The sequence below is a fragment of the Dryas octopetala genome, chromosome 6, assembly GCF_963921425.1.
Source record: "Dryas octopetala chromosome 6, drDryOcto1.1, whole genome shotgun sequence".
In the NCBI taxonomy this organism is placed as follows: domain Eukaryota; kingdom Viridiplantae; phylum Streptophyta; class Magnoliopsida; order Rosales; family Rosaceae; genus Dryas; species Dryas octopetala.
In genome coordinates, this window is record NC_141371.1 from 15516368 (window position 1) to 15528444 (window position 12077).

A 12077-nucleotide genomic window follows, 5' to 3' on the forward strand; every position below is an offset into this window, starting at 1 on the left:
GAGATATTCTTGATTTTCATGTGATCTTTGGTATTAGAGAAAACCTGAACAAGCTACATGCAATAACTAACTGGTCACATAGCAGGTCTTGTTTCTATTGTTTGTTGGTAAAGCTTAGGCCAAATATGATTTACACTAGTGTGAGCATCTTATATGTGTTGATTATTACATAGATATATGCAGATTTGGTTGCTCTTAGTTCTGGAAGTCACTGATCTGTCTGTGATAATGCCATTGTCTTTTGTCATCATATATAAGTAATATTGGATTATTTTACTTGCAATTGGATTTTCCTCAATACAATTATGTTGATAACCGAACATGTCAAGAGCATCTAATATGTTTTTTTGAGTATCAAAGAATTATCATGGCCAAATTATGTTGGTTGGGTGGGTCGGTTATTTGGCTGATATGGGTCCGACCTAACCCATTCCCAACCCTACATAAATTCACATCGTTTATTATCGCATATTGTTCGGATTAACTCACATATATCATATATGTAGAAGAATTGCAGGGAGTAAAACAAAAAGTATGCTGATTTGGGCTGGACATGCTATACTTAAATCACCCACCATCATGATCTAAAATCTTAAGACAATTTCTTTATTTCTACCAAACCTACAAAATCACAAAAAATAGTCCAATTACCAGGGTTCACATAATCTGTATGAAGGAAAAAAAAAATTAGTCATTTTCTTCCTATAATACTAGTTTGATGAGTGCATCGTGTCAAATCGAGTTACTTATAGTGGACACTAACTTGACCAACTTGTTTATTATTCGTGTTAGCGGGTCATGTCATACATACATAGATTCATGTCAAGTAGTGATCAATCCAAATCCGTTCATTTTGTATCAAGTAAAATTTTCAAAGTATGAAAGTTAGTTAATGCTTTCACCATATGTATTTCTAAAAGGGGAACCAAGATTTTAATGTGTTGCCTCAAAAATTGCAACCCTAGTTGTAATTAATTACGGGAACCCAAAAGAAAATATGCGCCAATCCCCGGCTTGCCATATATCCATCTCAAAATTTGGGCTCTGATTGAGCTGGGTTAATTCATCTTGACCCGAAAGCCCAACCCAACCTATTTTTCATTTCTCTTTCTGGAGACGTACGTTTGGGCGGGAAATCACAAATCAGCTCTCTCTCTCTCTCTCTCTCTCTCTCTCTCTCTCTCTCTCTCTTTCACTCGTCTCTCGAAGCTGAACCAGCGGAAACTGGAAGCTCCCACACTAAGACACAATTGCCCTCCAATGCCTCCAAGAAAGAAACCAAATTCTTCATCTTCTTCTACGACGTCGTCTAAGAAATCCAACCCCAAAACTCAGCCTCCGCCTGCCAAGTTCGGCATCCAACATTACTTCGAGCGCCACACCAGAACTCCCAAAAGCCCAAACACGGCGCCGTCTCCACCCCTCAGAACCCCGAACACATTTCCGTGGGCTCCGTCCCCGTCTTTCCGGCATAATTGGTTCCGGAGCTCCGCCCCCGTCGTTCCGGCAAAATCGGTTCCGGAGCTCCGAAACGCTGCGCGGATTGATGATGGTACTGCGGTTTTAGCTACGGGAAGTCACGAGAATCGGCCGAATTCGCAGTCGAGTAATAAGAACGAGACGTCGCAGAACACGCGGCCGGAGAATTTGATAGCAGTGAGAGTCGTTGATGCCGAGGAGAATGTGGATGAGGAGGCCTCACCGGAGATCTCAAACGCTGCGCCTTTCAAGCGGTACAGCTTCTCGCCTGGAATGGTAGTTGTAGCTTCAATACTTTATAATGGAATTGCCATTTTCATTTCTCTATCAATCATGAGTATGCTACCATTGATGGACACGCATGAGTTTTTACTGATAGTATTAATGGAATTAGTCTAAATTCGCTGTTTGTTTCACTTGTGAGTGCTTGAGCAATGCTGATTGCAATGATTTTTTTTTTTTTAATTTTTAATTTAATTTTGTGAATGTCAATTTGGTGATAGTTGATAAAGCAGAGCCAAGATGATGGGGGTGATGAGGTGACATAGAGGATATCTCCGGTGAATGAAAGACTCCAAGCAGTTTCGAAGCGCATGCCGGAGACGATGATGCTGTTGGCAGACTCTTCAAGGATTAAATCTTTAAGCATTCAACAATGCTCACTAAACAAGGTATGTTTTTTATTATTTATTTTGCTTCTCTTGGTATTATTATCAGATTATTAATGAATGAAAAATGTACAGACTTCTCAAAAAGGTTGATAAGAGGCTTTCTTCACCGACACTGAATACTTCTGAAAGATCTTTGGTATACAGGGTTGGCGTAAAAAGGGTTAAAAAGAAAAGGCAAAAAACTTAAGGAAACATAAGGATATTTTGTTTTGTTTACATCATTTTTTTTATAAATTAATATTCATTCTCTTTTCTTTATTTTTTTGATATATATATTTTCTGTCTTTGGAGCTGCTAAGTAGAGATTGTGGAATCTTCTTTCTCTAATTGATGCTGTAACTGAAATGCAGCTTGCTAATGGGGTTGCGTATAATGGAGTTTCTGATCAGCTAGGGTCGAGGCAGCATAAAAAGGTTTGAATGAAAGAAACTTTATACCAATTTTTGGAGCATGTTATCCTGCTTCGATCAATCAATATTCATGATCTGTGTTCTGTTTCCTGACTTAATAAGTGGATTATCTCATGAGTTCTACTTATAGAAAAAAACTTACTCGGTTATTCTTTAAGTTGCAAGTTCCCCTGGTTTTGTTGATCGTATGGCAGGAGTGAGTAAATTATATGTTCTCATGCCATGGTAATAATTACAATTTTTTTTTTCTTGAACTCTTAGATCAAGTAGAAGATGTTATTTCTGTTGAAGATTCAGTATCTAATGATGCGGAGGCATCTCCATTCCAAGTTATGAAGTTAGAGATGGAAAATATAATAAGATGCCTGCCAAATTGGATCATGCAGTAAAAAGAGTTGTGGCAGCTCTAACAGAAAAGGTTACTTGCACATCTTCCAATTGTAATTTCCTTCTATTGGAGCCTTTGGAGGTATGATTTATTAATCCAGTATCTCTTTGATGAAACAATAGTGCGTTTCTTCAAGATTGATCATTTTTAACTTTTTTCTGCTATAGGTATCTGAGAAGTGTAAACCTGCTGACTCATCTGTTGCCAAATGCATGTTTATAGTTTCTAGTAAGCAACATCTTCAAATTTAATTCATTCCTTTTTTAGGTTATATATGATAATAAAGATCCATTGATTTTCAGGTTCTTTCCTTACTGAATGAGCAAACTGGAGAAGAGCGTGCTGTGTATTTACGGGATGAGTGGTAAGTACTTCTGGATATCTTGCTTTGAAGCACCTTGATACTTATGCAATTTTTTATTTTTTTTTTTCTGAAATCATTTTCCAATAATGATATACTCTTTCTTTGTGTATTATTTAGAGGTCGATTATTGATCCCAAATAAAAATGCACTTTCTCTGCGATTTCAACTTGTTCATTCCTGATAGTGATTATTATTATTATTATTATTATTTTTTTCTGTTATTATCTTATATGGCTCTTTATAGTGTCATGACTTCATCTCCATAGTCATCCACTTTAGGTAATAATGCGAGAGCATACTTATCTTTTGCCATGTCATTCCAGCCTTGTCATTTTTGACACTTACATGTGATTAGAAATATAGAATGCCTTTGGAAGACTAAGGTTGGCAAGGTTCAAATACTTTCTTGGATTATACCCCATGGGAGGGTCAATACTAGTGATAATGTTCAGCAGAGGAGGCCTTACATGTAGCTGTCACGCTCTTGGTGAGTTATTTGCAAGAGGGGAGAGTAAATATTTGGTCACTTTTTTCTCCATTGCCCAATTGCCCTTGGATTGTGGAAAAACCTTTTTGAGGAGGCAAGGTTGAGTTGGGTGATTCCAGCCTCTTGTGTGTCTTTATTAGTTGAGAAGCACTGTGATTATTATTATTATTTACTATTTTTCTTTTGGACGGGGGGGAATTTTTATGGAATTGTGGTTGGTTGGCTGTGTTTTGGGTGGTTTGGTTAGAGAGGAACGCTAGAATTTTTGAAGAAAGGCTAGGGGATCAGGTGTCATCTTTATGGGATAGAGTAAGAGTTGGTCTTCCTTATGGTCATCAATTTCAGCTGTTTGTAGAGACATTCCTTTTAATATTCTTCATTAGGATTGGGGGCAGCTATTAGTTGATCTTAGTCTTCGTCATTTGTAGTTAGAGAGAAGTTTGTAGTTCGATTCCTTGATGTAATTGGCTAACTTTGTTCGTTTGGCCTAGATTGTGAACTCCTGCCATGGCTAGGACCTTTTTTTTTTAACTTTTGGCTTTTATTGGTAAAGTCTTTGTTTTCTCTATATAAAAAAATGTAGTTTGTACATTTGGTTAAAAATGAATGTTCTTGGTGGGATTACAAGAATAAAACATGAAAACGCAAACTCTTCTTTTCTTTCCAAATATTATTATTAATATTCCCCACTCTTTTTCTTTTTCAATTATATTTTTCTCAGGTTTTACAGTGTCATTACACCTGGAGATACTGTCAACGTTATTGGTGAATTTGATAACCAAGGACAGTGTCATGTCGATAGTCATAAAATCTTTATAATTGTTCACCCAGATGAATTGGTGTCGGGAACTCAGTTATACTGCCTTTTTGTTCAATTGTTCTTCATATGTCATTATTTATTGTGGTTTTGTAATTGTGACTGCTCTGATCTTTGGTGACTAGTTTTGTGGTTATTGTTACCCTGCTTGGTCCTAATCAATAAAAACATTTTTTAGGTTGCAGCTAATTTCTTTTGCCCTAGGCGAACTGTCCTGGATGAGAGGCTGAAAAGCAGTGAGCATTCAACTGCAGCACTAATGGGTACAATAATGCACCAAGTTTTTCAGGTCTCAGAACATACCTATGACTTTGTAAAATTTTCAATAAATAGACATGGTCAAGAATCTTTCTCCATAAAATAGCTTCTAATTTGTTCATCTATGATATGTAAAATTTCTCTGTTTTTGTAGGCTGGACTTGTGGAGGAGATACCTACAATAACTTTCTTGGAGGAACACACAAGAACGGTGCTCCAGAAAAACATTGAGAACTTGTATGCTTGTGGAGGTTGGAATTTTTAAAGACGTTACTTTGAAATAATTTATAATTTCTCTCCATAATCATTCAGTTGAACTTTTATATTTGTTGCAGAACTGTATTCTCTTAAATTTGCTAGTTACTACTTTTGTAATGAAATCGATGTTTTGGTTGATAAACATAGCGCACTTTCCAAGTGTCAAAAACTTATTTAAATTCAGTGTCTTAGGACTTTCTTCTGCTCATGGTTGCAGGTTCTAGATCCAAGCAAACCAGTTATATTTATTAATACAGGTTCGTAGAAGTACTATTGCTTGTTTTCCATAATCATTTACCAAATTAGCAGGGTGGGTTAATTTGTGCTTGGGTTTTAATATTTATCATTTGTCACAACCTAGATACTCTACCTGCTTTTGAGGTAAAGGACCACAAGATTGTGAACAACCCGATGGAAGCTCACATAATTGTAGAGGTTTGATCCTTGCTTGAATATATATTGCAAATAATATTTGTTGCTTGAGGAAAAAATACTTTTTCTTTTCAAATTTTCTTGTCTGATGCAAACCCTTTAAGTAGCTTGTAGTTTTACAAACTGAAATAAAATCCTCATGTTGATCATAGTTTGTGGAGAAACTAGTTAGCAGTGGAATCAGGGGAGAAGATATTGGCATCATCACCCCTTATAACTCCCAGGCAGAGATAATTCAGCTTACCATCAACCTTACCTCTGTGGAGATACACATACCATTGACAAATACCAGGTCAGATGGAAGCCTTCATTTTCTACATTGTTGTGCTATTATTTATTTATTTTTTCTAAAGTTGATTACATATATATGGAAATTATATGATAAATACCTGAATATTATACAACCTGCATGTTCATGCGATGTTGTGGCCTTTAATAAACCTTTGACAGAGTTTAAGAGTTTATTCGGAATTCTTTTTTATTTTTTAAATAAAAAAGGAGAAATTGTATCCAGTATTCAACCCTACTATTTATCCTTGATCTAACTATGGGTTGCTTTGGAAGGAAAAGATATATGGCTTTGTTATCGAAGTTAAATTATCATGACTCCACTATTGTCTCTTACATGCATTTTTGGTTTATCCAGGGAAGAGACAAGGATTGCATACTAGTTTCCTTTGTTAGGACAACTTCAAAACCCAAGAAATTGCTCTTCCTCAATGCTAGGAGACTGGCATAGGATTAATGTGGCTCTCACTCGTGCAAAGGTAAGGATCACATTGGTGTTCTCACTTGCTTAGAAAATCCCATTTCAATGTGAATTCAAGATGACTTGAGTTTGTTGGTTGCTATAATGATATATGTATATACGTGCGACATATCTTCTTTTTCCGTGCCCAATGAATTATAATTATTGAGTGACTTTGAGATTAAAGGGAAAAAGAAAAATTAAATGAATATTCGAGATTGATAATTGAAATCAAAGACACAGTATACATAGTAACTAAGAAATTAGCTGAGGAAGTTAAAACAGTAGTGCGACTAAATTAGCTACAGCTAGCATGTGTAGTTCTTGTGTACATGCTAAGCTAGCATTGATGATGTGGTCTAATGACCCATTAAGAACTCATTGGCAAAGGAGTACACCAAGAATTTTATGGGTAGTATTGATGATGATGTCGTCTAATGGTTCATCGTAATAAGGAGAATTCCTCACATATATAGGATATGGAGTAATTAAAAGAGGAACATAGAATTAATTATGTATATATATTGATTTGACCAGTGACAAATACAGTAATGTTAATTACATTGGTAAAGATCATGATCGATGAACTTAGATGCAAAAAGTAGCAACTAAATAAGAATTCAAGATTGATAATTGAAATCAAAGAAACAGTATACATAGTGAATAAGAAATTAATGCATGAATAGTTCATTGACAAAGGAGTTGGACCAACAATCATAGCTGCTACTGTTGATGATCATGTCGTCCAATGGTTGGTATTGGTTGCTGTAGCCTCCTGCTACTACTTGACCATCACCCATTCCTACAGCATCGTAAGTTGTGGAGGTCAAGGGTTGGTCTTCAAAGACGACGGTCTGGTTGTTGTCGTAGTTGGGTAGTGACTGTAATGCTTGATCAATGTCCAGCACCGGATCAGAATTCATCAACAGAGAATTATAATCAAAGCAATCAAGGTCGTCCAATTGTGGAAGTTGGTTGCTGAAGCCTCCTGCAGCAGCTGTTGAGTAAGTTGTTGTGGAGGTCAAGGGTTGGTCTTCAAAGACGACCATCTGGTTGTTGTCGAAGTTGGGTAGTGACTGTAATGCTTGATCAACGTCCACCACCGGATCAGAACTCATCAACTCAGAATTATAATCAAGGTCTTCCAATGATAACAGATCACCGATATCAACCATGAATCGGTCATCCTCATTATCATCCTCGTCAAGGTAGACCAGAGGAGCACTTGGTTGAGCGTGACAGCTTTGCTCTTGCCCTTGCCCTAGTTGTGGAAGATGATCATGATGATCATGATAAGTAGTAGTAGTCAGAGTACTAGTACAGTCTTGCCCTAGTTGTTGTGGATGATCATCATCATTAGTAACCCTCAATTTTTTCTTCTTTGTGGCGCATGAAGATGATGATGACTTCCTCTTCCTTGATCCAGTAGTAATAGTAGAAGACGACCTGTCGTTTTTTCTGAGCCTACAAATCACCAACTGATCATAACAAGAACGACCAGCAGCATCAACAAGACTGTACTCGTCAATGAACCACCCTCCATGGTGTTCCGACCCTTTCTCTTCGTATCTCAGCTTCCTCTTCCGACCAATCACCACCTTCTTCTCCTCCTCCTCCTCCTCCTCCTCATCATCATCATCATGTTCATAAATCAATTTAGAAACCTCTCCCTCACTCCAAGTCCCCAAACCCACCTTACGATCAACCCTCGAACGGCTCACCATCTTCAACTTGGTGAAGAAGTACAAATCTGTGCTCAACAGTTTTGGGACCCGAAGCTTCTTCCACATCTCCCACGGTTTAGTTTCGCTAAAATTGTCAACCTGCGGCACATCGAATGGTTGCGCTGCCGCCGTTGCTCCTGTCAACTTGTTACACAGGTAATAGCCCAGCAGTTGTTGGTCCGACGGGTTGAACCGGAAACCCACCGGCAGGCTCATAGCAGATTCAGCAGAAGAAGAACAATTAGATTCCATAGCTAGAGTTTGTGTTTTCTTTCTTGGAGAGAAAGAAAGAAGGAAAGAACTTAAGAAACCTAGAGAGAGAGAGAGGGAGTGATCGAGGGTTTCCTGAGACTCTCTTTGCACTAGTGTGTGAATGGAGGTGACCGTTACACCCATTAAATATATAATCCCGAATGATTTTTACGCACCGCCATCTTTTTTTCTTCTTTTTTCCTTCTTTTTTTTTTAATTTCTTTTTTTTTTTTTTTTTGGTAATATAGAGGGTGCCGCCTTATTATTTTTCCGCTGGGATTCCTCACAATTGGATTTGGAATGTTCAATTTTTATAATAAAATTTTTAAATTTAACTTTTTAATCAGATTTTTTTTCTTTCTTTTGTTCTGTTCGGAAAATTGTAAAATTGTAAAATTTTACTAATAGAATGTTTTATATTTCTATCAAATGCTTATAAAAAATTTATCAACATTAATTAAATGATTATCTTTATTATTATAAAGCGAGAAGAATGGTTTGATGTTACAGGCTGCATAAAAAATTGGATTGTCTAAAATATCATTCATTCAATAAAAGAGTCACATAAAAAAAACCTAATAAATGAGGGTATAGACTTATAGTACAACTATTAAAATAAAATTTAAAAAATAAAAAAGACACTCACTACCTTAAAACATGGCAGAGTAGTCTGAAGTTATCACACAGTAAAAATGTCAATTGACACTTGCGAAGCGCATGCGAATAGGCTAGCTAGTATATAATTTAGTTATATCATATGCTTATTTAATATGCCTACAATAGAGATTTTTTTTTGGCCACTACCTACAAATAGAGATTTTAAGTGAATGATATTGGGTATTAAAAGTTTTGTGGGCATAAAAACTTTTGAAAACATTTATAAATATATAGTCTATATAAACATAGCAAAACTTCATTAAATAACCCAGTTTAATTAATGTCATTTTTATGTTTTTAACCATCCCCTCTCAAAACTAACAATAATGACTCTTTGACTATTTTTTTAACCAAAATATCATTTTGAGTTGCAAAGTGGTCTATAAATATCGACCAAAAAATTGACTTTAACAAAAATATATAAAAGGTGGAAGAAGATGATGAACATAATGAACAAAAACCCATATCTAAAGTGTGTTCAAAGATAATAATTTGGACTGAAAACCAATTTTTTTTTGAGAAATGCATTTCCTTATTATTTACATGAATATTTACATAATATTGGTTTATTAGTTTTTATTTTTTTCACACATATCAGGCGCCGAGCGGTTATTTCGAGTGTTCGGTAATACATTTTTACTTCTTTCTCAAGCTCTGATTTGTCGACTTTATAATCTCATAATTAAAACCTAACATACAGTCTTCACAAACCTTATTCAATCTATACCCTTAAAAATAAAATAAAATAAAAAATAATAACATATTTCTTTGACTAAGTAATGGTCAGAGGGCTTTATATAGTAAAAATAAGGATTTTATTTGAAAAAAAATAAAAAATAAAAAAACTTATTCAAATAAAAAATATTAGAATTACTAAACTCTAATTTTTTCAAATAAATAATAGTAAGCCTGAAAGTTTAGAAAGCAAATAGTACGTGGGGTAGTTTAAAAACTTTTCATCAACCTGCTGGGCTTGAATCCAGCCCGAGCCCACCAACATTTTTATTTAAGCCCACCAAAAATGGAATCATAGTCTGGAGCTAAGCTGTGTAGTGTTATGGCATTCTACATTGTATTCGATCAAATTGACTTTAACTAGCTAGCAAGAATTTTTTTTGGGTGCAAATTAAAGGGAAAATCTAAAAATAAATTGGCAATTAGGAGGAAGTCTATTTCTGCAGTACCCATGCGGTTTTTAGGTATGTGGAATTTATCTAGTGTCTGAATTTCCACTTTAACTCTTTTGTTATGGCATATGATGAACGATTTTGTTTGGACTTTATTGAAAGACAATTTTGTTTAAGAAATGCATTTCCTTATTATTTACATGAATATTTACTTTATCTTTATTTTTATTTTTTATTTTTGCAGTCCTCCTGCTATAGAGAGGCTGTCAAGTGGTTTGTTTCAAGAGGTGATCATCATAACAAATACCATTCCAGTGTCAAAGCAGAATTATTTTCCCCAGCTAACAGTCTTGTCGATCAGTAGCAAATCTTCTGGGCTGAGACCAAATGGCGTGTTCATGATGACTGTTCTGTGAGTAGCATATTTCAGTAAAATTTGTTTAATATGATTATGAATGAAATTAGTTAATTCATTCTATCCTGATTCCTGATACATAAACAAATTCAATTTATTTATTTGTCATACATGTAATTGGCCTTTATAAAGCCTTAGCTCTGCTTCTACATTCAACTGGTGAAATATTATAATAACCTAAATCAAGTCATACATGTACCCTCCGAATTCTTTAGTGGATATATATCTCATGTGTGTCACGAGTTCGACAATAAATGCTCTTTACCATTAAAGTTATGTACTTTTACCTACTGGTGAAATTTTATTATGAATTTTTTGGCGAGCATTTTTATCATGATTTTTTAATATGTGAATTTTTAGGCAAGCATTTTTTTAGGTTGCAAATGCCTTTTATAGGTTGCAGATACATTTTTTAGGTTGTAGATGACATGTTTTAGGTTGTAAATGCATGATTTAGGTTGTAGATGAAGCGTTTATGTTGCAAATGCACTTTGCAGTTACAGGTTGCAAATGCATTTGTCGAGCACTCAGTGGGAATTGCCGAGCGATTCCCACTGAGCGCTTGGTAGACAAGTAGAGCTTCTACTTAATTTTTGGGCCGGCTGAGGTTGAAGTTAAATTTCTTTCTCATTTTGAGTTTCTAATTAAAACATCCTTTTTAATAAAACAATTTTTTGTATATGCAATAAATAGGGAGACTTAGAGTTTAGCCAATTTTATGAGTCTTTCTTATACTAAGACATGTAGTGATTTAGAGTTTTTAATGAAGTTCTTTTTTTTTTCTTTAGCTTCATGTTAGGTTTTAACTCTAAAATTTTGGGCTCTGCCTAAAATTCTGGAGTTAAAACCTAACATGCAGTCTCTACAAAACCCAATCTACACCATAGAAGGGAAAATACCCTTCAAATATGGGGAAACACCCTTCAAATTAGAGGATGACTTTATTATAAATTAAAATGATTTTCTTATGAATTTTAAAACACTTTCGGTCTCCATCTAAAAACTATTTTTCTAAAAGACTCAAGTCTAATTATCTATTAAAAATAATACTGAATGACAATAATATAATATAAGAAGTGTAAATATTAAAGCACGTTTTCAAGTGGACCGAGCTGCATAAAAGGACCAAAAACTAATTTTTTAAAGCTCTTTTATTCAAATGACTAATTTTTTATTTATTTGAATAAAAGGACCAAAAAAGACATACTTTTGTTGAGAGAGTTGGAAGAGCTCCGAAGTTAGAGACTTAGAGTCAAGTATTGTTTTTATTTTTTTAGAAAAATCAAATTGATTAAAAAAAAAATGTAAAAAACGGTGGGAGCGAGGTAAGCGTCAAGGCAACAGCTTGTGTGGGGCACTCCCCCCAGAGAATCCAACGTCTATAAGCCCTGATGATTTCATATAAATAACGACACACGTCACAAACCTCATTTCAAATCATATTTTTTATTATTATTTTTCTTAAAATGGTTAATATTCCTAAAAAAAAAAAAAAAAAGGTTATTCTACAATTTTATTTCAAACTTGTTCTTTTAAATAAGTCAGTAATATAAAATTATTTAAAATAACATATCTCTGGCTCCTCAAAGT

General features: G+C 34.9%; 1 pseudogene; it reads left to right on the forward strand.

Moving 5' to 3' along the window:
* The first annotated feature begins 1260 nt into the window (after window positions 1-1260).
* Window positions 1261-6235, forward strand: LOC147282759 (DNA replication ATP-dependent helicase/nuclease JHS1-like; annotated as a pseudogene).
* Window positions 6236-12077: the final 5842 nt, after the last annotated feature.